Source organism: Drosophila ananassae, chromosome XR, assembly GCF_017639315.1.
Source record: "Drosophila ananassae strain 14024-0371.13 chromosome XR, ASM1763931v2, whole genome shotgun sequence".
NCBI lineage: Eukaryota > Metazoa > Arthropoda > Insecta > Diptera > Drosophilidae > Drosophila > Drosophila ananassae.
Genome location: NC_057932.1, coordinates 4,546,346 through 4,571,722, shown reverse-complemented (window position 1 = coordinate 4,571,722; position 25,377 = coordinate 4,546,346). Strand labels below are relative to the sequence as shown.

At 39.9% G+C, this 25,377-nt stretch overlaps 1 long non-coding RNA gene across 1 annotated transcript; it reads right to left on the bottom strand.

Annotated features, from left to right (window-relative positions):
- Nucleotides 1–415: 415 nt before the first annotated feature.
- LOC123257580 lies at nucleotides 416–4,255 on the bottom strand. The gene is made up of 3 exons (XR_006507714.1): nucleotides 4,177–4,255; nucleotides 3,066–4,119; nucleotides 416–1,041 (listed from the first exon to the last, which is right to left on the bottom strand). It is a non-coding gene; the product is annotated as an uncharacterized LOC123257580 (long non-coding RNA).
- Between the last annotated feature and the right edge of the window lie 21,122 nt (nucleotides 4,256–25,377).

The following is a 25,377-nucleotide window of genomic DNA, read 5'->3' as shown; positions in this document are numbered from 1 at the left end:
TATAACTCAATAAAATTTATATAAACTGAACCCTTAGCTTGTTGTTCTCGTGTCCAAGGATATGTACATTCTCTTTTCTTAAATTTCTCAAAAGGTGTATAGAGTTTGGAAGATAAATCGTTCAAATTGACTTAAACTTATTCAAAAGATAATCCTTTCTCTCTACCTAAGTTTTGGACGGTGTACTCTTACACTCGTATTCCAGTCTAAACTAGTTTTCCTTCCAGTAGTAAGAATTTAGAATCAGAAGTTACGAAGATAAGATACGCCACTTCTCGCAAGTTGTGCCAGTATTTTCCTCTTTGTTCCTCGATAACTTCCTTTATAGAACAGTTTGAGTAGCTCAGTGATTGGTTTTTTGCGATCGCGGACAGAAAATCAACCGAAGTTTTAATTTTTAAATCTGTTTTCCAGCGACTGAATACTCCAGACACTTCTGCTTGAGGTAGGAAATTTCCGTTTAATGGTCTAATTCCGGTCAGCTTTGAATACTGATATTCTTACGGCATGAATTCCAGGAATTCGAACACAATCGAAAATTTAGAAAGGTGAATGTTTAAAGTAACGAAGAAATGAAAGAGTTTCTGAAATTATGTCCTTGGCGAGTCTTAATGAACTTGAATTTATTCACTAAGGCCCCACGTTGGGCGCCACTTTTTCTTAATTAATAATAAATATTTATCTGTAACGTGTAACGGTAGTAGCGATTTGCTATATATCTAATAATATAAGATGCGTGGCGCCACCTAGCGGACTGCGACTGAACTGCAAGGGTATATCAACTTCGGCTCCGCCCGAAGTTAGCTTACCTTTCTTGTTTTACTGTATTTTAGGTTACTTCCTGTCCGTAGAGGTGGAAGAATTATGTAGCCTCCCCGTTAATACTGGTTAACACTACAGCCGATTTGTAAGATTTTATTTCAAGAAAAGTTATTCATTGAAATAAATTTACGCTGGTCCTATCTTTACGGGTATTTTAGATATTGATGTTCGGTTGTTGTGGAAACATAATTATGAATGTGTAGTTGTCAACTGGTTCGTCTGCGGAAAATCGAAAAATATTGTTATATTTTAGTAGTGTTGGATAATTTCGGCGAATGTTCGTGTGTTTGAAACAATTTAAAATGATATTCGAAATATTTTCCATGGAATTACAGGTCTCACAATTAGAATTGTCAAAAACTTTCATTTTTGCAGGACAAGTATTATCAAAAACGTGAACACTGAGAATTCGTATCCAGGCGGTCAAAAACGTTCCATATTCCAAAACCATGGTTTTTTTGTAATCATGGCATTATTCAAAGTCCAACTGACCTATGTTCGTACAAAGGAGCCGTGGGTGGTAGCGTTGTTCGCTGCTCTATCAACAACTTCATTTTGTTGGATATTCATATGGCTGGGTATGTGGCTTTAGCCCGAAGGGCAATTATCTATTTTACTAAGGATATTGTAGGCAATATAGTTTTTGGAATTGCAATTATGAATTGCATGAATAGCACCAATGCTATCCGTTTAAATGGCTAACCGCCAAGTTACTTGACGATTGAAAAATCAATTACCTTTTCTAAGGCTAAGAGTTCCCCAGTCATGGACGACCGTTTTTTATTGGTATAAAAAATATTTGTTGTGTTTAAGTCGGCGTGTAGAAAAGCATAGCCTGTAGCTTGTATTTGTGCTTAGGTAGGAATCGGGCAAAAGTGAAGCTGCTGGGAGTCTGAATGAAAAAGTTTTGACAAGTTCTTTAGCCGTGGCAAATTCAATTCTGTAAATAGTGTAGTAGTGTTTTTTTTTTGATCCGCCAACTGATTTTTTTCTAAAATTAAGCTGTTTCCCTTCCATTTTTTTATTATTTCATTAAAACCTATTAAATTGTTTCAATGTAATATTTGTAACGTGTAACGGTAGTAGCGATCAATCCTGGATTCTGTACTTGCGGGGAACGCTTTAATTTTCCGGCTCTAGCTCGTCGGCTTTGGGGGTGGTGGTCTTGCTCCGTACAGAATCCCACACCAACTACACATTATTATTAATAAGAAATCGAATTTAACGTGCTGCGACAAAAAAAATATTCAAACAGGAAAACTGTGAAAATTCCTAGATAGCTAAACGATAACCGGAAGAACAGAAGGACAATTTCAGGGAAACTAGAAGAAAGGGAAGGAGAAAGAGGTGAGAAATAAAAAAAAAAGGTTGCGATACACAGCTGGAGTGGTGTTCGCTTTATGCCCTACCCATCCGACGACCCCCTCCGCTCGAGCATGGCTCTGAGGATCCCTTCATATCCTAGGACCTGAGAAACAACAGCATGTTTCTGTTATGGGTTTAGTTATTTATTATATTATTATTTCTTCAAACGTTATAAAAGTTAATAATTAAAAGATACATTTTTTTGTTTTGTGCGATAGAAAATTATAACCAAAGATTGTACTCAAATATTCAAAATTAGTGTGCAGAAAAATAGTAATTGTAAAAATGAATTAAAACTAAATATAAAGGAATTATTTAAAAGGTATTAATATTAAAAAGTATTAAAAATATTAAAGTAATGATGGCATAATTAATTTTAAAAAGTAAAAAAAAATTTAAATTCCTACTCTAAACGTGGCAAATTGTGGCAATAAACCTGGCAGGCAATATTCGAGAATAAATTTAATTTATATTGTTAATCGGCGTTATTTATTTAATATTAAAAAAAAAAAAAAATTTTTTAAACCAATATTAAAATTTTTCAAATATTTTTTTTTTTTAGTGTATTCAAAATTTTCTTTTAGATATAATATTTTCATGTTTTCATTGTCATCGGACCATCTCTAATTGTTTTTATTTAAATAATATTAAATTAAATAAAATTTTTTAAAAAATTTCTCTCAGTGTAGCCAAAGCTTGTTGACTAAAAGATAAGCTCGCGGCGAATATAACCGTTCTCTGATTCTTTTTATCATCTTTTTATCACACAAAATTCGTTTTAGTGAGGAATTTAAATTACAACAACAAAAAAAATAATAATTGCATGCAGTTATTTTTTGTTGTTAAAATTGAATATAAATTTTGAAAAACAAACTCACTTGCATATCCCACGACGAAAGATCCATCTCCCGGCGCTGGCGTGCTGGAAACAGAATTTTGGGGGGCTTTTCCCATACTTTTTTGGGAAATTTCTGAGACGCAAATAACTTAACTTTTTGTATAAAACATCAGAGCTTTTCTTTCAGTGTTTCTTTGCTCTATCAAACCAAACTCACACAAGTGCACTCTTCTGTGCATTCTTGCACTTATGCTATTATCACTTCGATCTCTACCTAATTTTTTTCCATGCAAAACCAAAACAAAAATAAAAGAAAAAAAAACCAAAAAAATATAGAAAAAATAAAATAATCAAATTTACATTTCGAAGAGCCTTCTAATTTTTGCCGCACGTTTTCACATTTTTTAATTTTATTTATATACTTTTTTTATTTTTTTAACTTATTCTTTATTTTTAACATTTTTAACTATTTATTATTTTTTTTTCGTTTTGTTTTTTTTTGGTTTTTGTTTTCACCTTCTATTTCTTTTATAGTATTTTTCTAGCACTGTTCTAGCTTCATTATATTTAAAGGTTTGTTTATTCAAATTGTCACTTCATTGTTTGCAGTGTATTTCTCTCAAAAATTTTGGTATAACCAAAAAAAGAAAAATTTAATTTTCGTTTATGCACATTTTCATTTATATTTTCACGGGTTTTTGTTCACAAGCATTGATCTTTATTATTTTGTATTTTCCATTATAGTTTTGTCTTATATTTTTCTCAGTGCGCACGTGGTTTTGGGGACTTTAGGTTAATTTCTTCACACTTTTCTCCACTAGGCTTTTTGCCCCTATTCACATCCAAAAAAATGCTGGCCCACGGAGTTGCCGATCCCTCGATAGGATGATTAAGGCGCTCCGCGGGACACTTGCGAATCGCTGGGCCGGCTTAGGGCTTGCTCTGCCTGGATGCCGGGCCGATGGATGATCCACGTGGAGGTGGGTTCTCCTAGATAAGGGCCGGTAACTCTAAAGGGTTCCTATTTTCCTTCCTTCCTTTTTATAGTTCCGCGGGAATGGGTTGGCGGAATAGGCAGGTTTATCTGGGTAAATCTAAAGAAATAACCCAAAAATGTGTGAGCAACCCACATGCCAAGGCAAGGAACTTACTTTCACAGGTCTTTCTGCTCTGGAGGTTCGATCGAAAAGAACCTAAGATTCTAGAGCGGAAATATACGTCAGTCAAACATAGCGCCATCATAGGTAAATACAGCTTTCCAGTGCATACCTGCATACAGCTGATAAGAGGCTGCATCTCGGATGGCAACTCTTAGTTTACCTAATCGGTAATCTACACTTAGGGTCTTTGGCGCCAAATATAAAAACAAAAAAAATCAAAATTTGTCTTTTTTTTTCCCATTTGAAATTTTTCTTTGGCTTCAGTCGCCAGTACATATTCGATGTAATATTAATCAAACGACCATTGAATATCATGTGCAATAAACTAGTAATTATGAAACTTGACCATGTTGTTTATTTGTGTAGAAGCATTAATACAAATAATTCCTCTATTGGACATATTAAGCACACACCTATAGCTTCCATAGGAACGATTGCATCAGTGGTAACGCTTTCATGAGAGAGCAGTCATAAATTGTCAGATCAGGCTTATATTATTTTATATATTATACTTTAAGTTATTTACAAACTTAGAACTATAATAAAAATATTGGAGTGATTGCTTAACTCCACACCCACGCCAACCTCCTCAAAAAAGTTATGATAACAAAACAATAATAATATATTAAAGTAGAAAACGAACAATATTAAAAAATCAAAAACTCGTACATATGTAATTGGTAAATTGTTTCATTTAGTGAAGGAATGGTTGTCTCTAGTAACGGTGATCCCTCCAAGATAGAGCTACTGGAAAATGAGGTTACGTTTCATTTTGTAATGGCAAATGCGCATCCGCCGACTTCCGCAGCTCAAGTAAACATTTTTATAATCTTTAAATATTAGTAAATCATATAAAAAAACCTCTTGACGAGGTAAAGTACCGGTGACAAACCTGCATGCGAAACCCAAAATATCTGATATCAATTTTAGTGACGATAATATGCTATATAGGTGTACAAAATTGCATATAAAAAATATTCTTGTTCGGCACGTGACTGATTCTTTTTTAGTTTTTCTTGCACGTGCCGAACAAGAATATTTTTTATATGCAATTTTGTACACCTATATAGCATATTATCATCACTAAAATTGATATCAGATATTTTGGGTTTCGCATGCAGGTTCGTCACCGGTACTTTACCTCGTCAAGAGGTTTTTTTTTATGATATCAGTTGTTTTTTTGTATGTATTGATCTTCAATTATTTAAAATAGAACGCATAATATATAGAATATATATATATATGTATATGGAAGTAACCTTTGGACAGGCGATTCACACAGTTAGCAATACTTTAATTGTAAGGATAAACATCAAAACTCTTTTTTTTTTAACTCTATAGATTTCGACATTCAAGAAGGTGGAATAATTAAAAACCTTTCAAAAGATGTAAAGAATTTTTCGATAGCTTCAGTGGCTCTGAAGTTATACGTATTTTTAATTTACAAAGGTTTTGGAATTTGGTTAGTTTAAAAATTTTAATTAAAAATTTGCCCAAAAATGTATTTAAAATCCAAAATTTTTTCGTAGTTGTGGGAAACCAAATTATTTTAACAAATTAACAGATGAGAGGCCTATCCTTATAAGAGTTCCACTATATAATAAATTATAAAAAAACAAGTAAGGAAAGCTAACTTCGGGCGGAGCCGAAGTTTATATACCCTTGCAGTTGAAGCGCAGTCCGCTAGGTGGTGCCACGCATCTTATATTATTAGATACATAGCGGATCGTATATAGTTGGCCGATCCTTATGAAATTTGGCATATCGAATTATTTTGCCAAAAGAGGAATCCATTGAAACTCCCATCCTTCTAACTTCAAAAACAACGAAGTTATAGCGAGTTCTGATCAATCAGTTATATGGCAGCTATAGGATATAGTCGGCGGATCCTTATGAAATTCGATAAATCAGATTGTTTTTCCCAAAATAGAATCTGTACCAAATCCCATCTTTCTAAATTAAAAAACACCAAAGTTATACCAATTTCGATCGTTCTATGACAGCTATAGGATATTGTCGGCCGATCCTTATGAAATTGTACATAAGATATTTTGGTCAAATATAACATGTGTAGAAAGTCCCAACCCTCTAACTTAAAAAACACCAAAGTTATGGCATTTCCGATCAATCAGTTATATGGCAGCTATAGGATATAGTCGACCGATCCCGGCCGTTCCGACTTATGTACTGCCTGCAAAGGAAAGAAGGATGTGTGCAAAGTTTCAACTCGATAGCCTTAAAACTGAGAGACTAGTTTGCGTAGAAACAGACAGACAGACAGACAGACAGACAGACAGACAGACAGACAGACAGACAGACAGACAGACGGACAGACGGACATGCTCATATCGACTCAGAAGGTGATCCTGATCAAGAATATATATACTTTATAGGGTCGGAGATGTCTCCTTCACTGCGTTGCACACTTTTGACCAAAATTATAATACCCTCTGCAAGGGTATAAAAAACAAGAAAGGAAAGCTAACTTCAAGCGGAGCCGAAGTTGATATACCCTTGCAGTTAAGCAGAAGCTTATATTATTATTATATATATCGGATCCTATATAGTTGTCCGATCCTTATGAAAATTTCACCATCAACAAAATTTCTAATAAAAATATTGGAAACAGCCCCAAGCATCTTTAAAAAAAGAAAGGTTGTGCCATTTCCGATCGTTCAGTTATATGGCAGGTATAGTCGGACGATTCTTATGAAACATAGGATTAGATTGCCCAGAACGGAAACCGTAGATAGTCCCATCATTCTAGCTTCAAAAACAACAAAGTTAAGCCAATTATCCTAATAAAATTTTGCAAATCGGATAAGATTTCCCAAAATGCAATCTGTACTAAGTCCCATCCTTCTAACTTATAAAAAAAAACAAAGTTATGGCATATCCGATCAATCATATAATAAACATGTATTATATCTAAAATCTATGCGCATTTACATAGATAAAAAATTTAAAAAAACTGGAAATTACGTTTTTCCAGTTTTTCTAGTTAAACCAATTGTTAAATGTAACAATTTATTTTGGGTGTGCGATATAATATAATAAATATTAGAAAAGTATTGGCGGAGTTGGTTTGCCTGGTTTTTTTTTTTAGCTTTTAACTCATGATTTGGCCCAAAACGGTGGTGGCTGCAATTTAAGTAAATCAGAGTGTTATTTATATGCATTATATGCTCAGTAGGGGCATATGCATATAAAGCTTTCTACTCATAAAATTTTGCATTCTTCTCATTAAGACATGAGACACTGAAACACAAAGCAGAATTACATCAAAAGTTGCCATCAACCAACAAAGTTCGAGGTTAGCCGAGTGGAGAACGTCGTGGTTCCTAACACGGAGGTCCCGGGTTCGAGTCCAAGTTTAGTCAATGTTTACGTTTTACTTTTTAAGCCCTTTTTATTTGGATTTTATTTTTAAATAAATAAACTAAAATCTGAAAAGATATACTCCATATTTTTTAGGGTATTGACCAAATATATGCAGACTACAAAAAGCGAAGTTGCCAATCAAATACACACACATGTATAAGTAAATGCAAGCTTCACAGGAGGCTGTACAATATGGGTAGCTGCACTTACAGGACTATATCTTGAGTTAACGGATTTTCCCAGATATGAGCGATATATCAAAAGTTGCGTCATCTCAAAAGCTATCTCCACGTGCAATATAAAAAGGATCAGTCGACCAAATTTTCAAAAATAATTTTTTTTCTTAAAAAAAAAGTTTATTTTCAGTGTATTTTTTTTTGTGTACTATATAGACGTTTGGTCTCAAAGAAAGTGAAATTGATATTTAAAAAACCATTTCAACGCTCTATCATTTCAACACCATGTAAAGCTCTTTTTAATATCTTTCTTAATCATAAAGTTATGAATATTTTAATTAACAAAGTTTTTTTAATTTTTTGACGTAAGCTTAAGGTATTTCAAAAAGTTGTAGAACAATAGTTGCTCATATGATACTAACAAACATTTTTCAATTTTTTTTTAGGATTTTTAAGGAAAAAATAGTGCAAACAGACAAACCGACAAACCGACAACTGGCTTCATTTTGAAGAAGAAGAAAAAATCGAATTTTTCGAATAACTTCTGAATGAAATGTCGGATCGGGTCGATTGGTACCTCAATCGTATTTAATATTGAATAGAGAATATTGAGAATATTGTGGGTGAACACGCCGCCACAGTATTACCTAACATTATCTGGCGCCCAACCCAGTCGAAGACCCCGACAAAATCTCCAAGCCTCGAAGACACGAGGGAAATTAAAATCATCTCAAGCTGATACCCTAAGACGGATTGTTCGGGACCGCGCAGAAAACTGCGAAAAATAAGAAGTTAAACTTTTATAGATTCATGTAAGTGAAACCTTTTTTATGAATTGCCAAAAACAAAAAAAAAAAAGAAACAAAAATATTTATTTTTGAAAACAGTGTCGGTATTAAAATCAAGAAGTTAGAGTAATTAATTTCTTTGTGTGTCGCGGTGTTTTTTCTTTCGAATCAGTAAAATCTATTTCGCGGAGAAGAGTACGGTAAATAGTTAAGCGCTTAGCTTAGCGCCTAGCTTGACGACTGTCTAATTTTTTAAGTGTGGATCCACAACAAATGCAGGCAATCATAAATGCAGCGGTTTCGGCCGCATAACAGGTCCAGAAACAGGAGTTTGAGGAGAAATTGAGAGAAGTCAGGGGTTTAGCACTGGGACAGTATCTGCCCCTAATATTGCAGTATATTTGCCTGTTGCTGTAACCGGTGATGTGCCTTGTGACGAAGGCCTTGATGTGGTAAAGTCATTGCCAGAGTTTGATGGGTCACAGGGAAAGTATGTTTCTTGGCGGCAGGCAGCACTAGCATCATATGAGTTGTTTAGACGGTTCGATGGTAGTTCCAAACATTATCAAGCTACGTAACAAGATAAGGGGATCTGCTGATTCTATACTGTCATCCTTTAATACAGTTCTTAATTTTGACGCTATTATAAACCGGCTTGACTTCACTTATTCCGATAAGCGTCTATTATACTTACTCGAGCAGGAGCTTACGACACTAAGGCAGGGGCAAATGTCTATTACACAGTTTTATGAGGAGCTTGAGAAGAAGCTGACACTTATTACAAATAAGACCAATATGACATATGTGACTGACCGTGCCCGATATATGAACGATAAGTATAGGTCCGATGCATTACGTGTATTTATTTCCGGGCTGAAGAGGAACTTAACCGATGTACTCTTTGCTGCTCAGCGTAGAGACTTGCCATCAGCCTTGGCAATGGCTCAGGAAATAAAGGCAAACCACGAGAGGCACGCTTTTGCCACACAGTATGCCAGGTCCGTAGAGGAGAAACACCTTAGACAGGCCCAGAGTCGTCCATTACAAAGGACATCGGATTCCAACCACGAACAAATACTTAAAAAGGGGTGGAAAAATCCATATTTTACAAGGGATCAGGGGCTACAAACAGTTGTTGATAATAGGCCATTAGTGAAGATGGACGTAGATCCAACATCGTCGAAATTCCGTCAATCGACAAACTTTCAGCGCTCTCAGGATTCTGCGGCGCTGCATGCGCTCGATGCACAGCAACAAATTACATACAAGAGACCGATGAACTCTCAAAGGTTATCTGACTTTAGGCGTCAAAGAGTTAATCATCTGTTTGAAGAAGATACGAGTGGTCAAGCCGAGGAATGTTACAATCAGATTGCTAGTGATGCGGTAGATGACATAGATAAGGAAGAAGGAGCAGACTATGAGAGTGACGCTGTGCATTTTTTAGGGGATCTTCCCTGCATCCAACGAACAGTAGAGGGGAAATCACACAAATGCCAGTTTTTTTTTTGGTGTGGAAAGCCCTTTCTTCTTATTACCCGGACTTAAAACTTTTGACGGCATAATTGGCCTTGACCTGTTAGCGCAAGTAGGAGCGACTATTGATCTTAAAAGCAATTCTATTAGATTTAATGGGGGATGTGAGGATCTGCACTTTCAAAAATGCGCTCAGGTTAACTTTATGAAGGTTGAAGACATTGTCGTGGCCTCAATAGTGCAGGAAAGTTTTCAGCAGATGATGTCTAAACACTCAGGGGCCTTTGCTGATCCAAATAAGAAGTTACCGTTTAACACAAACGTTGTAGCGACTATTCGGACACAGGATAACGAGCCAGTGTATTCAAAGCTATACCCGTTTCCATTGGGTGCTGCCGATTTTGTCAATCAGGAGATCAAAGACTTACTAAAAAATGGCATTATTCGACCATCTCGATTTCCCTACAATAACCCCATATGGGTTGTAGGTAAAAAAGGCATGGACGCCTCGGGATCACCTAATAAACGCTTAGTTGTCGATTTCAGGAAGCTTAATTTGAAAACTATTGCCGATAGATACCCAATGCCGAGTACAAATATGATACTGTCGAATCTGGGAAAGGCCAAATTTTTCACTACTCTCGACCTTAAGTCCGGATATCACCAGATAGAACTTGCGGAATTGGATAGGGAAAAAAACGTCTTTTTCGGTCAACGGAGGCAAATACGAGTTCTGCCGCCTACCTTTCGGACTAAAGAATGCATCAAGCATTTTTCAAAGGGCAATAGACGACGTTCTACGGGAGAAAATAGGCAGAATCTGTTACGTTAAGCGCATTTGACAAGCTTTGAAATAACCTTGCTTCAGAAGAAGTAGTCCTTCAATACCCAGACAACTGATTTGACAACTGATGCTTCATCCTTTGGCATAGGTGCAGTCTTGTCTCAGGGAAATAGGCCTATAACAATGATATCCAGAACGCTGAAAGATAGGGAACTTAATTATGTCACGAATGAAAGGGAGCTACTTGCAATTGTATGGGCCTTGGATAGTCTTCGTCACTACCTCTATGGGAAAAGTGACATAAACATATTTACGGACCATCAGCCCCTTATATTTGCGGTCTCTGATAAGAATCCTAATTCAAAACTCAAGCGTTGGAAGGACCGCGTTGAAGAAAGTGGTGCAAAGGTCATGTATAAACCGGGGAAAGAAAACTGTGTGGCGGACGCTTTGTCGCGGCAAGGTATAAACGCTTTGCAAAGCTCAGCGGATTCAGATCGAGCCACTATTCACAGTGAAGAATCATCTACCCTTGTCATTGAGGCCACGGAAAAGCCACTTAACTGCTTCAAAAATCAGATCGTATTGGAGGAGGCGTCCATGTCAAATAAACGATTATTTACTGAGTTTGGTACTAAGACTCGCCATCAAATTGATTTCTCTGATTGGGAGAAATTAGTGGACTTGGTGAAGGGCGTAGTAACGCCCAACGTAGTTAATGCCATACATTGTAAGCTCCCAGTCTTGGCACGTATTCAGGATAGTCTGGTTCGGCTCTTCCCGGCCACTAAGTTTGGGTATTGCACGTCTTGGGTAGCTGACGTCATTAAACCGGACGAGCAAAAAGAAATACGACTTGTGGAGCATAACAGGGCTCACAGAGCTGCTCAGGAGAATATTAAAAAGTGCTGCTTGACTATTATTTTCCAAAAATGGGTAAAATAGCGGCCGAGATTGTTCTTAATTGCAGGATTTATCAGAAAGCTAAATATAATAGGCACCCACTAAAGCAGGAATTAGGAATTACCCCGATACCATCGCGGGTGGGAGAGAGGCTGCACATGGACATTTTCTCGACAGGGGGAAAGTACTTTCTCACTGCCGTCGTTAAATTCAGTAAGTTTGCGGTAGTCCAGCCAATAGCGTCACGTGCTATATTAGATGTGAAAATCCCAATCCTTCAACTGGTAAATCTTTTCCCTAATGTTAGATCGATTTATTGCGATAATGAGGCATCGTTTAACTCCAAAACTATACGAGGCATGCTGAAAAATCAGTACGATATAGATATAACAAATGCCTCACCTTTACGCAGTACGTCAAATGGACAGGTGGAAAGATTCCACAGTACTCTTATAGAAATTGCTAGGTGTCTGAAATTGGAAAGAAAAATAGACGATGTCGTGCAATTACTCCTTCAGGCGACCATAGAGTACAATAGGTCATTTCACACTGTCACTAATAAGAAACCTGCTGAGATCATCCATGCTAGTGCTGACCTTGCCCCGGATATAATTATGAACCTTGAACGGGCACAACAGGAGCAGTTAAGTCGGAACAATCCAGCTCGGCAGAATAGGGTATTTGACGTAGGCGAGAAAGTTTTGGTAAAAACCAACAAGAGATTGGGGGATAAACTTACGCCTCTGTATGCCGAGAATAGAGTCGATGCCGATATTGGGACAACAGTCCTACTCGAGCAGGAGCTTACGACACTAAGGAAGGGGCAAATGTCTATTAAACAGTTTTATGAGGAGCTTGAGAAGAAGCTGACACTCATTACAAATAGGACCAATATGACATATGAGACTGACCGTGCCCGATATATGAACGATAAGTATAGGGCCGATGCATTACGTGTATTTATTTCCGGGCTGAAGAGGAACTTAACCGATGTACTCTTTGCTGCTCAGCCTAGAGACTTGCCATCAGCCTTGGCAATGGCTCAGGAAATAGAGGCAAACCACGAGAGGCTTTTGCCACACAGTATGCCAGGTCCGTAGAGGAGAAACACCTTAGACAGGCCCAGAGTCGTCCATTACAAAGGACACCGGATTCCAACCACGAACAAATACTTAAAAAGGGGTGGAAAAATCCATATTTTACCAGGGATCAGGGGCTACAAACAGTTGTTGATAATAGGCCATTAGTGAAGATGGACGTAGATCCAACATCGTCGAAATTCCGTCAATCGACAAACTTTCAGCGCTCTCAGGATTCTGCGGCGCTGCATGCGCTCGATGCACAGCAACAAATTACATACAAGAGACCGATGAACTCTCAAAGGTTATCTGACTTTAGGCGTCAAAGAGTTAATCATCTGTTTGAAGAAGATACGAGTGGTCAAGCCGAGGAATGTTACAATCAGATTGCTAGTGATGCGGTAGATGACATAGATGAGGAAGAAGGAGCAGACTATGAGAGTGACGCCGTGCATTTTTTAGGGGATCTTCCCTGCATCCAACGAACAGTAGCGGGGAAATCACGAAAATTCCTAATAGACACGGGGGCCTCCAAAAGCTACATCAAGAGAGAGATTGGGTGGCCAACTTCAATTCCTGTTGATTCTCCATTTACAGCCAAGTCACTTCATGGGTTTGAAAAAATAGAACACAAATGCCAGTTTTTTTTTTGGTGTGGAAAGCCCTTTCTTCTTATTACCCGGACTTAAAACTTTTGACGGCATAATTGGACTTGACCTGTTAGCGCAAGTAGGAGCGACTATTGATCTTAAAAGCAATTCTATTAGATTTAATGGGGGATGTGAGGATCTGCACTTTCAAAAATGCGCTCAGGTTAACTTTACGAAGGTTGAAGACATTGTCGTGGCCTCAATAGTGCAGGAAAGTTTTCAGCAGATGATGTCTAAACACTCAGGGGCCTTTGCTGATCCAAATAAGAAGTTACCGTTTAACACAAACGTTGTAGCGACTATTCGGACACAGGATAACGAGCCAGTGTATTCAAAGCTATACCCGTTTCCATTGGGTGCTGCCGATTTTGTCAATCAGGAGATCAAAGACTTACTAAAAAATGGCATTATTCGACCATCTCGATTTCCCTACAATAACCCCATATGGGTTGTAGGTAAAAAAGGCATGGACGCCTCGGGATCACCTAATAAACGCTTAGTTGTCGATTTCAGGAAGCTTAATTTGAAAACTATTGCCGATAGATACCCAATGCCGAGTACAAATATGATACTGTCGAATCTGGGAAAGGCCAAATTTTTCACTACTCTCGACCTTAAGTCCGGATATCACCAGATAGAACTTGCGGAATTGGATAGGGAAAAAAACGTCTTTTTCGGTCAACGGAGGCAAATACGAGTTCTGCCGCCTACCTTTCGGACTAAAGAATGCATCAAGCATTTTTCAAAGGGCAATAGACGACGTTCTACGGGAGAAAATAGGCAGAATCTGTTACGTTAAGCGCATTTGACAAGCTTTGAAATAACCTTGCTTCAGAAGAAGTAGTCCTTCAATACCCAGACAACTGATTTGACAACTGATGCTTCATCCTTTGGCATAGGTGCAGTCTTGTCTCAGGGAAATAGGCCTATAACAATGATATCCAGAACGCTGAAAGATAGGGAACTTAATTATGTCACGAATGAAAGGGAGCTACTTGCAATTGTATGGGCCTTGGATAGTCTTCGTCACTACCTCTATGGGAAAAGTGACATAAACATATTTACGGACCATCAGCCCCTTATATTTGCGGTCTCTGATAAGAATCCTAATTCAAAACTCAAGCGTTGGAAGGACCGCGTTGAAGAAAGTGGTGCAAAGGTCATGTATAAACCGGGGAAAGAAAACTGTGTGGCGGACGCTTTGTCGCGGCAAGGTATAAACGCTTTGCAAAGCTCAGCGGATTCAGATCGAGCCACTATTCACAGTGAAGAATCATCTACCCTTGTCATTGAGGCCACGGAAAAGCCACTTAACTGCTTCAAAAATCAGATCGTATTGGAGGAGGCGTCCATGTCAAATAAACGATTATTTACTGAGTTTGGTACTAAGACTCGCCATCAAATTGATTTCTCTGATTGGGAGAAATTAGTGGACTTGGTGAAGGGCGTAGTAACGCCCAACGTAGTTAATGCCATACATTGTAAGCTCCCAGTCTTGGCACGTATTCAGGATAGTCTGGTTCGGCTCTTCCCGGCCACTAAGTTTGGGTATTGCACGTCTTGGGTAGCTGACGTCATTAAACCGGACGAGCAAAAAGAAATACGACTTGTGGAGCATAACAGGGCTCACAGAGCTGCTCAGGAGAATATTAAAAAGTGCTGCTTGACTATTATTTTCCAAAAATGGGTAAAATGGCGGCCGAGATTGTTCTTAATTGCAGGATTTATCAGAAAGCTAAATATAATAGGCACCCACTAAAGCAGGAATTAGGAATTACCCCGATACCATCGCGGGTGGGAGAGAGGCTGCACATGGACATTTTCTCGACAGGGGGAAAGTACTTTCTCACTGCCGTCGTTAAATTCAGTAAGTTTGCGGTAGTCCAGCCAATAGCGTCACGTGCTATATTAGATGTGAAAATCCCAATCCTTCAACTGGTAAATCTTTTCCCTAATGTTAGATCGATTTATTGCGATAATGAGGCATCGTTTAACTCCAAAACTATACGAGGCATGCTGAAAAATCAGTACGATATAGATATAACAAATGCCTCACCTTTACGCAGTACGTCAAATGGACAGGTGGAAAGATTCCACAGTACTCTTATAGAAATTGCTAGGTGTCTGAAATTGGAAAGAAAAATAGACGATGTCGTGCAATTACTCCTTCAGGCGACCATAGAGTACAATAGGTCATTTCACACTGTCACTAATAAGAAACCTGCTGAGATCATCCATGCTAGTGCTGACCTTGCCCCGGATATAATTATGAACCTTGAACGGGCACAACAGGAGCAGTTAAGTCGGAACAATCCAGCTCGGCAGAATAGGGTATTTGACGTAGGCGAGAAAGTTTTGGTAAAAACCAACAAGAGATTGGGGGATAAACTTACGCCTCTGTATGCCGAGAATAGAGTCGATGCCGATATTGGGACAACAGTCCTACTCGAGCAGGAGCTTACGACACTAAGGAAGGGGCAAATGTCTATTAAACAGTTTTATGAGGAGCTTGAGAAGAAGCTGACACTCATTACAAATAGGACCAATATGACATATGAGACTGACCGTGCCCGATATATGAACGATAAGTATAGGGCCGATGCATTACGTGTATTTATTTCCGGGCTGAAGAGGAACTTAACCGATGTACTCTTTGCTGCTCAGCCTAGAGACTTGCCATCAGCCTTGGCAATGGCTCAGGAAATAGAGGCAAACCACGAGAGGCTTTTGCCACACAGTATGCCAGGTCCGTAGAGGAGAAACACCTTAGACAGGCCCAGAGTCGTCCATTACAAAGGACACCGGATTCCAACCACGAACAAATACTTAAAAAGGGGTGGAAAAATCCATATTTTACCAGGGATCAGGGGCTACAAACAGTTGTTGATAATAGGCCATTAGTGAAGATGGACGTAGATCCAACATCGTCGAAATTCCGTCAATCGACAAACTTTCTGCGCTCTCAGGATTCTGCGGCGCTGCATGCGCTCGATGCACAGCAACAAATTACATACAAGAGACCGATGAACTCTCAAAGGTTATCTGACTTTAGGCGTCAAAGAGTTAATCATCTGTTTGAAGAAGATACGAGTGGTCAAGCCGAGGAATGTTACAATCAGATTGCTAGTGATGCGGTAGATGACATAGATGAGGAAGAAGGAGCAGACTATGAGAGTGACGCCGTGCATTTTTTAGGGGATCTTCCCTGCATCCAACGAACAGTAGCGGGGAAATCACGAAAATTCCTAATAGACACGGGGGCCTCCAAAAGCTACATCAAGAGAGAGATTGGGTGGCCAACTTCAATTCCTGTTGATTCTCCATTTACAGCCAAGTCACTTCATGGGTTTGAAAAAATAGAACACAAATGCCAGTTTTTTTTTTGGTGTGGAAAGCCCTTTCTTCTTATTACCCGGACTAAAAACTTTTGACGGCATAATTGGACTTGACCTGTTAGCGCAAGTAGGAGCGACTATTGATCTTAAAAGCAATTCTATTAGATTTAATGGGGGATGTGAGGATCTGCACTTTCAAAAATGCGCTCAGGTTAACTTTACGAAGGTTGAAGACATTGTCGTGGCCTCAATAGTGCAGGAAAGTTTTCAGCAGATGATGTCTAAACACTCAGGGGCCTTTGCTGATCCAAATAAGAAGTTACCGTTTAACACAAACGTTGTAGCGACTATTCGGACACAGGATAACGAGCCAGTGTATTCAAAGCTATACCCGTTTCCATTGGGTGCTGCCGATTTTGTCAATCAGGAGATCAAAGACTTACTAAAAAATGGCATTATTCGACCATCTCGATTTCCCTACAATAACCCCATATGGGTTGTAGGTAAAAAAGGCATGGACGCCTCGGGATCACCTAATAAACGCTTAGTTGTCGATTTCAGGAAGCTTAATTTGAAAACTATTGCCGATAGATACCCAATGCCGAGTACAAATATGATACTGTCGAATCTGGGAAAGGCCAAATTTTTCACTACTCTCGACCTTAAGTCCGGATATCACCAGATAGAACTTGCGGAATTGGATAGGGAAAAAAACGTCTTTTTCGGTCAACGGAGGCAAATACGAGTTCTGCCGCCTACCTTTCGGACTAAAGAATGCATCAAGCATTTTTCAAAGGGCAATAGACGACGTTCTACGGGAGAAAATAGGCAGAATCTGTTACGTTAAGCGCATTTGACAAGCTTTGAAATAACCTTGCTTCAGAAGAAGTAGTCCTTCAATACCCAGACAACTGATTTGACAACTGATGCTTCATCCTTTGGCATAGGTGCAGTCTTGTCTCAGGGAAATAGGCCTATAACAATGATATCCAGAACGCTGAAAGATAGGGAACTTAATTATGTCACGAATGAAAGGGAGCTACTTGCAATTGTATGGGCCTTGGATAGTCTTCGTCACTACCTCTATGGGAAAAGTGACATAAACATATTTACGGACCATCAGCCCCTTATATTTGCGGTCTCTGATAAGAATCCTAATTCAAAACTCAAGCGTTGGAAGGACCGCGTTGAAGAAAGTGGTGCAAAGGTCATGTATAAACCGGGGAAAGAAAACTGTGTGGCGGACGCTTTGTCGCGGCAAGGTATAAACGCTTTGCAAAGCTCAGCGGATTCAGATCGAGCCACTATTCACAGTGAAGAATCATCTACCCTTGTCATTGAGGCCACGGAAAAGCCACTTAACTGCTTCAAAAATCAGATCGTATTGGAGGAGGCGTCCATGTCAAATAAACGATTATTTACTGAGTTTGGTACTAAGACTCGCCATCAAATTGATTTCTCTGATTGGGAGAAATTAGTGGACTTGGTGAAGGGCGTAGTAACGCCCAACGTAGTTAATGCCATACATTGTAAGCTCCCAGTCTTGGCACGTATTCAGGATAGTCTGGTTCGGCTCTTCCCGGCCACTAAGTTTGGGTATTGCACGTCTTGGGTAGCTGACGTCATTAAACCGGACGAGCAAAAAGAAATACGACTTGTGGAGCATAACAGGGCTCACAGAGCTGCTCAGGAGAATATTAAAAAGTGCTGCTTGACTATTATTTTCCAAAAATGGGTAAAATGGCGGCCGAGATTGTTCTTAATTGCAGGATTTATCAGAAAGCTAAATATAATAGGCACCCACTAAAGCAGGAATTAGGAATTACCCCGATACCATCGCGGGTGGGAGAGAGGCTGCACATGGACATTTTCTCGACAGGGGGAAAGTACTTTCTCACTGCCGTCGTTAAATTCAGTAAGTTTGCGGTAGTCCAGCCAATAGCGTCACGTGCTATATTAGATGTGAAAATCCCAATCCTTCAACTGGTAAATCTTTTCCCTAATGTTAGATCGATTTATTGCGATAATGAGGCATCGTTTAACTCCAAAACTATACGAGGCATGCTGAAAAATCAGTACGATATAGATATAACAAATGCCTCACCTTTACGCAGTACGTCAAATGGACAGGTGGAAAGATTCCACAGTACTCTTATAGAAATTGCTAGGTGTCTGAAATTGGAAAGAAAAATAGACGATGTCGTGCAATTACTCCTTCAGGCGACCATAGAGTACAATAGGTCATTTCACACTGTCACTAATAAGAAACCTGCTGAGATCATCCATGCTAGTGCTGACCTTGCCCCGGATATAATTATGAACCTTGAACGGGCACAACAGGAGCAGTTAAGTCGGAACAATCCAGCTCGGCAGAATAGGGTATTTGACGTAGGCGAGAAAGTTTTGGTAAAAACCAACAAGAGATTGGGGGATAAACTTACGCCTCTGTATGCCGAGAATAGAGTCGATGCCGATATTGGGACAACAGTCCTACTCGAGCAGGAGCTTACGACACTAAGGAAGGGGCAAATGTCTATTAAACAGTTTTATGAGGAGCTTGAGAAGAAGCTGACACTCATTACAAATAAGACCAATATGACATATGAGACTGACCGTGCCCGATATATGAACGATAAGTATAGGGCCGATGCATTACGTGTATTTATTTCCGGGCTGAAGAGGAACTTAACCGATGTACTCTTTGCTGCTCAGCCTAGAGACTTGCCATCAGCCTTGGCAATGGCTCAGGAAATAGAGGCAAACCACGAGAGGCTTTTGCCACACAGTATGCCAGGTCCGTAGAGGAGAAACACCTTAGACAGGCCCAGAGTCGTCCATTACAAAGGACACCGGATTCCAACCACGAACAAATACTTAAAAAGGGGTGGAAAAATCCATATTTTACAAGGGATCAGGGGCTACAAACAGTTGTTGATAATAGACCATTAGTGAAGATGGACGTAGATCCAACATCGTCGAAATTCCGTCAATCGACAAACTTTTAGCGCTCTCAGGATTCTGCGGCGCTGCATGCGCTCGATGCACAGCAACAAATTACATACAAGAGACCGATGAACTCTCAAAGGTTATCTGACTTTAGGCGTCAAAGAGTTAATCATCTGTTTGAAGAAGATACGAGTGGTCAAGCCGAGGAATGTTACAATCAGATTGCTAGTGATGCGGTAGATGACATAGATAAGGAAGAAGGAGCAGACTATGAGAGTGACGCTGTGCATTTTTTAGGGGATCTTCCCTGCATCCAACGAACAGTAGAGGGGAAATCACGAAAATTCCTAATAGACACGGGGGCCTCCAAAAGCTACATCAAGAGAGAGATTGGGTGGCCAACTTCAATTCCTGTTGATTCTCCATTTACAGTCAAGTCACTTCATGGGTTTAAAAAAATAGAACACAAATGCCAGTTTTTTTTTGGTGTGGAAAGCCCTTTCTTCGTATTACCCGGACTTAAAACTTTTGACGGCATAATTGGCCTTGACCTGTTAGCGCAAGTAGGAGCGACTATTGATCTTAAAAGCAATTCTATTAGATTTAATGGGGGATGTGAGGATCTGCACTTTCAAAAATGCGCTCAGGTTAACTTTACGAAGGTTGAAGACATTGTCGTGGCCTCAATAGTGCAGGAAAGTTTTCAGCAGATGATGTCTAAACACTCAGGGGCCTTTGCTGATCCAAATAAGAAGTTACCGTTTAACACAAACGTTGTAGCGACTATTCGGACACAGGATAACGAGCCAGTGTATTCAAAGCTATACCCGTTTCCATTGGGTGCTGCCGATTTTGTCAATCAGGAGATCAAAGACTTACTAAAAAATGGCATTATTCGACCATCTCGATTTCCCTACAATAACCCCATATGGGTTGTAGGTAAAAAAGGCATGGACGCCTCGGGATCACCTAATAAACGCTTAGTTGTCGATTTCAGGAAGCTTAATTTGAAAACTATTGCCGATAGATACCCAATGCCGAGTACAAATATGATACTGTCGAATCTGGGAAAGGCCAAATTTTTCACTACTCTCGACCTTAAGTCCGGATATCACCAGATAGAACTTGCGGAATTGGATAGGGAAAAAAACGTCTTTTTCGGTCAACGGAGGCAAATACGAGTTCTGCCGCCTACCTTTCGGACTAAAGAATGCATCAAGCATTTTTCAAAGGGCAATAGACGACGTTCTACGGGAGAAAATAGGCAGAATCTGTTACGTTAAGCGCATTTGACAAGCTTTGAAATAACCTTGCTTCAGAAGAAGTAGTCCTTCAATACCCAGACAACTGATTTGACAACTGATGCTTCATCCTTTGGCATAGGTGCAGTCTTGTCTCAGGGAAATAGGCCTATAACAATGATATCCAGAACGCTGAAAGATAGGGAACTTAATTATGTCACGAATGAAAGGGAGCTACTTGCAATTGTATGGGCCTTGGATAGTCTTCGTCACTACCTCTATGGGAAAAGTGACATAAACATATTTACGGACCATCAGCCCCTTATATTTGCGGTCTCTGATAAGAATCCTAATTCAAAACTCAAGCGTTGGAAGGACCGCGTTGAAGAAAGTGGTGCAAAGGTCATGTATAAACCGGGGAAAGAAAACTGTGTGGCGGACGCTTTGTCGCGGCAAGGTATAAACGCTTTGCAAAGCTCAGCGGATTCAGATCGAGCCACTATTCACAGTGAAGAATCATCTACCCTTGTCATTGAGGCCACGGAAAAGCCACTTAACTGCTTCAAAAATCAGATCGTATTGGAGGAGGCGTCCATGTCAAATAAACGATTATTTACTGAGTTTGGTACTAAGACTCGCCATCAAATTGATTTCTCTGATTGGGAGAAATTAGTGGACTTGGTGAAGGGCGTAGTAACGCCCAACGTAGTTAATGCCATACATTGTAAGCTCCCAGTCTTGGCACGTATTCAGGATAGTCTGGTTCGGCTCTTCCCGGCCACTAAGTTTGGGTATTGCACGTCTTGGGTAGCTGACGTCATTAAACCGGACGAGCAAAAAGAAATACGACTTGTGGAGCATAACAGGGCTCACAGAGCTGCTCAGGAGAATATTAAAAAGTGCTGCTTGACTATTATTTTCCAAAAATGGGTAAAATGGCGGCCGAGATTGTTCTTAATTGCAGGATTTATCAGAAAGCTAAATATAATAGGCACCCACTAAAGCAGGAATTAGGAATTACCCCGATACCATCGCGGGTGGGAGAGAGGCTGCACATGGACATTTTCTCGACAGGGGGAAAGTACTTTCTCACTGCCGTCGTTAAATTCAGTAAGTTTGCGGTAGTCCAGCCAATAGCGTCACGTGCTATATTAGATGTGAAAATCCCAATCCTTCAACTGGTAAATCTTTTCCCTAATGTTAGATCGATTTATTGCGATAATGAGGCATCGTTTAACTCCAAAACTATACGAGGCATGCTGAAAAATCAGTACGATATAGATATAACAAATGCCTCACCTTTACGCAGTACGTCAAATGGACAGGTGGAAAGATTCCACAGTACTCTTATAGAAATTGCTAGGTGTCTGAAATTGGAAAGAAAAATAGACGATGTCGTGCAATTACTCCTTCAGGCGACCATAGAGTACAATAGGTCATTTCACACTGTCACTAATAAGAAACCTGCTGAGATCATCCATGCTAGTGCTGACCTTGCCCCGGATATAATTATGAACCTTGAACGGGCACAACAGGAGCAGTTAAGTCGGAACAATCCAGCTCGGCAGAATAGGGTATTTGACGTAGGCGAGAAAGTTTTGGTAAAAACCAACAAGAGATTGGGGGATAAACTTACGCCTCTGTATGCCGAGAATAGAGTCGATGCCGATATTGGGACAACAGTCCTACTCGAGCAGGAGCTTACGACACTAAGGAAGGGGCAAATGTCTATTAAACAGTTTTATGAGGAGCTTGAGAAGAAGCTGACACTCATTACAAATAGGACCAATATGACATATGAGACTGACCGTGCCCGATATATGAACGATAAGTATAGGGCCGATGCATTACGTGTATTAATTTCCGGGCTGAAGAGGAAGTTAACCGATGTACTCTTTGCTGCTCAGCCTAGAGACTTGCCATCAGCCTTGGCAATGGCTCAGGAAATAGAGGCAAACCACGAGAGGCTTTTGCCACACAGTATGCCAGGTCCGTAGAGGAGAAACACCTTAGACAGGCCCAGAGTCGTCCATTACAAAGGACACCGGATTCCAACCACGAACAAATACTTAAAAAGGGGTGGAAAAATCCATATTTTACCAGGGATCTGGGGCTACAAACAGTTGTTGATAATAGGCCATTAGTGAAGATGGACGTAGATCCAACATCGTCGAAATTCCGTCAATCGACAAACTTTCAGCGCTCTCAGGATTCTGCGGCGCTGCATGCGCTCGATGCACAGCAACAAATTACATACAAGAGACCGATGAACTCTCAAAGGTTATCTGACTTTAGGCGTCAAAGAGTTAATCATCTGTTTGAAGAAGATACGAGTGGTCAAGCCGAGGAATGTTACAATCAGATTGCTAGTGATGCGGTAGATGACATAGATGAGGAAGAAGGAGCAGACTATAAGAGTGACGCCGTGCATTTTTTAGGGGATCTTCCCTGCATCCAACGAACAGTAGCGGGGAAATCACGAAAATTCCTAATAGACACGGGGGCCTCCAAAAGCTACATCAAGAGAGAGATTGGGTGGCCAACTTCAATTCCTGTTGATTCTCCATTTACAGCCAAGTCACTTCATGGGTTTGAAAAAATAGAACACAAATGCCAGTTTTTTTTTTGGTGTGGAAAGCCCTTTCTTCGTATTACCCGGACTTAAAACTTTTGACGGCATAATTGGCCTTGACCTGTTAGCGCAAGTAGGAGCGACTATTGATCTTAAAAGCAATTCTATTAGATTTAATGGGGGATGTGAGGATCTGCACTTTCAAAAATGCGCTCAGGTTAACTTTACGAAGGTTGAAGACATTGTCGTGGCCTCAATAGTGCAGGAAAGTTTTCAGCAGATGATGTCTAAACACTCAGGGGCCTTGGCTGATCCAAATAAGAAGTTACCGTTTAACACAAACGTTGTAGCGACTATTCGGACACAGGATAACGAGCCAGTGTATTCAAAGCTATACCCGTTTCCATTGGGTGCTGCCGATTTTGTCAATCAGGAGATCAAAGACTTACTAAAAAATGGCATTATTCGACCATCTCGATTTCCCTACAATAACCCCATATGGGTTGTAGGTAAAAAAGGCATGGACGCCTCGGGATCACCTAATAAACGCTTAGTTGTCGATTTCAGGAAGCTTAATTTGAAAACTATTGCCGATAGATACCCAATGCCGAGTACAAATATGATACTGTCGAATCTGGGAAAGGCCAAATTTTTCACTACTCTCGACCTTAAGTCCGGATATCACCAGATAGAACTTGCGGAATTGGATAGGGAAAAAAACGTCTTTTTCGGTCAACGGAGGCAAATACGAGTTCTGCCGCCTACCTTTCGGACTAAAGAATGCATCAAGCATTTTTCAAAGGGCAATAGACGACGTTCTACGGGAGAAAATAGGCAGAATCTGTTACGTCTATGTGGATGACGTTATTGTCTTTTCAGAAACTGAAAACTCTCATGTTGGCCACATTGCGGAGGTTCTAAAGAGCCTGCAGGACGCCAACATGCGAGTATCCAGGGAGAAGTCGCATTTTTTTAAAGAAAGTGTCGAATTCCTTGGTTTTGTTGTGACAAAGGAGGGTACTAGGACAAGCCAGGACTAGGTAAAAGCCATCAAGGAGTTCAAACAGCCAAGTAATTTGTTCGAGCTGAGATCGTTCTTGGGCTTAGCAAGTTACTATCGGTGCTTCATCAAAGATTTCGCATCAATTGCGAGACCTTTGACAGATTTACTGAAGGGTGAAGGTGGCAGGGTCAGCAAATACCGATCAAAGGGCATTTCGGTGAACTTTAATAAGGCCCAGTTAAGCGCATTTGACAAGCTTAGAAATATCCTTGCTTCAGAAGAAGTAGTCCTTCAATACCCAGACTTCACGCGACCTTTTGATTTGACAACTGATGCTTCATCCTTTGGCATAGATGCAGTCTTGGGAAATAGGCCTATAACAATGATATCCAGAACGCTGAGATAGGGAACTTAATTATGCCACGAATGAAAGGGAGCTACTTGCAATTGTATGGGCCTTGGATAGGTTTCGTCACTACCTCTATGGGAAAAGTGACATAAACATATTTACGGACCATCAGCCCCTTATATTTGCGGTCTCTGATAAGAATCCTAATTCAAAACTCAAGCGTTGGAAGGACCGCGTTGAAGAAAGTGGTGCAAAGGTCATGTATAAACCGGGGAAAGAAAACTGTGTGGCGGACGCTTTGTCGCGGCAAGGTATAAACGCTTTGCAAAGCTCAGCGGATTCAGATCGAGCCACTATTCACAGTGAAGAATCATCTACCCTTGTCATTGAGGCCACGGAAAAGCCACTTAACTGCTTTAGAAATCAGATCGTATTGGAGGAGGCGTCCATGTCAAATAAACGATTATTTACTGTGTTTGGTATTAAGACTCGCCATCAAATTGATTTCT